The sequence below is a fragment of the Apodemus sylvaticus genome, chromosome 7, assembly GCF_947179515.1.
Source record: "Apodemus sylvaticus chromosome 7, mApoSyl1.1, whole genome shotgun sequence".
Classification (NCBI taxonomy): domain Eukaryota; kingdom Metazoa; phylum Chordata; class Mammalia; order Rodentia; family Muridae; genus Apodemus; species Apodemus sylvaticus.
This window is the reverse complement of record NC_067478.1, coordinates 63,365,783-63,368,059: the sequence shown is the minus strand read 5'-3', so window position 1 is coordinate 63,368,059 and position 2,277 is coordinate 63,365,783.

Below are 2,277 nucleotides of genomic sequence, written 5' to 3'. Positions count from 1 at the left end.
CTCTGATTTTTTTTTTGCTTCTACGGTCCCTGGGATGCAGGCTGCTAGGCTGGGGGATGACAACAGGGAGGCCAGAAACAGTCCTGGCCTGGTGGCCATCTGGGTGGAGACGCCTCAGAGCTGCTATTGTTGCTTTCTGTAATAAGCTGAGGAACCTGTCCCAAAGTGGGGAGTGACTGCACCTGGGTCTTCAGGTGCCCACCCTCCGCCATCCCATCCTGTATGATGAATTTCCTCCTTGCTCTGGGAGTTCTGAAAGCAGAGAGCCTTCGTCTCTGCACCAGTCAGGAGCCGCGTGTGCCTTCACCCTTCCAACCCTGTGGCCTTCTCAGGCCCCCTAGTGCGGGAAAACTGAAGTTGGCATGCTAAGTTCTCTCTGTAGAGTCTAACTTTGGTGTGCATCTGTTAGCCTGTAGGGTTAGAGGATCCTCAGAACCTTGCCCATGATGGGTTAAACTAACCAGTGCTGTTAGCTGAAGACTGCAGCTGATTCCCCGGAAGAAAGCAGGTCTTTAATCATCCTACCTGGGAGCCTAGGTTAGGATGATAGGATGCCTGTGGCAGCCTTAACTACTGTGACGTGTTTTAGTTTAATATTAGAAGTGGCTTGAAATCCTTCCAGCTCCTCCTAGAGGGAGAAGTTTTCGTTTGTTTCTTTGTCCACCCTGGTCCTGGAGGGCAGGGGCAGTGGACAGAGCCTGCCTCCTGCTGGTTTCCTCTGAGCAAAGCACTGTGGCTGGCTCCAGTTGAACCTTGATGACTAGCACCTCACTTCTCCTCCTGTGTGGCTTGGGTGCACACTGTCAACTGCTCATGTGTCAGGGGTGACATGCATCTAGTTGCTAAGTGGGCTGGGAGAGGGCCCAGGCAAGTACAGGCTTTGGGGTAACTTGGGGCAGATTGCCTGGAACCTAGAGGAAAACTCAAGAGGGGGCATACCTGCACTCATTCTAAGAAAGGAAGGAACTGGCTCTTTCTAGCCTGGTACCCTTCGCTGCTGTGTGATCTCACCATGCAAGCAAGAGCCTTGCCAGCCTGCAGCTCTTTCAAGCATGGAGAAAAGTTGTTAGTTTGACAGCCCCCTCCTGGGGCCAAGGCATGGTCTGACCTACTTCAGCTGTCAGGATCCATTGGGTCTTCCCAAGGTCCTGAATTATTTAGTTGGGGCGGTTGGGTCTTCCTGAGAGGGACAGAGAAAGCTATTCCATAATTTAGAGTCTCCTAAGCCTGTGGCTTCAGGGGAAGAGGGGGACTCTTCACCCTTTACTGAGCAGAGCCTAGGACTTGGTCTGAGAGAGGAAAGGAGGTCCTGTATCCTTTCCAGCTGGAGCTTTGGATCCTGCAGAGGATAGGGCCTCTGCTGAAAGGCCTTGATGGACAATCACACCTGGACTGGTGTTGAGTTCACACACAGAGCCACCCATAATCATTTACTGTGCCCTTGTAGGGGCACAGTAAAGCCGGACTCAGAAGTAGCCTTGTCCACAATGCATGTGGTATGCTGTTCAGGGAAGGCCAGCAGATGTGTCATGGATTCTGTCAACTTGGCACAAGCCATGGTCATCTGGGAAGAGGGAACTGAGAAAAGCTTCCATCATACTGCTCTGTAGACACGTCTGGAACATTTTCTTGATTGATGTGGGAGGGACCAGCACACTGGGCAGTGCCACCCGGACCTGTACCCCCTGGGCTGTACTAGAAAGCGGGCTAAGCACCCCTTCTGAGGCTTCTGCTTCAGTTCCTGTCTCCAGGTTCCTGCCTTGGAACTTGCCATATAGATCAGACTGGCCTCAAGCTCAGAGATAGCCTGTCTGTACCTTCTGAGTCCTGAGATCAAAGCTGTGTGCCACCACCACCTAGCTGGGTTTCAGGATTCTAAGAACAGTCATCCATTCCTGTCCTGGTATCAAGTTTAGCACAGGTACATAGGAGAGACATCATCAAATTCCTTTGAAGCAAGAAACATGTTTTTATCTACTTTTTATAGCTATGGAAACTGAAGGTAAAAGCTCCCATGGGAACCGTCAATAAATGATCTAGCAGGTAAAGGTGTTGGCCACCATGCCTGAGATCCTGAGCTTTCTCTTGGGGTCACATAATAGAAAAGGAGAACCAACTCCTTCAGATCATACCCAGACCTCCATCTGTGCACAGTGCACACATCTTCAGACATCTTAAATGTCTTTTCAGAATCCCACAGAGGGAGATGGCTCAGTGGGCAAAGCACTTGTTTTGCAAGCAAGAAGACCAGAGTTGAGATCCAGAACCTGCACCAAA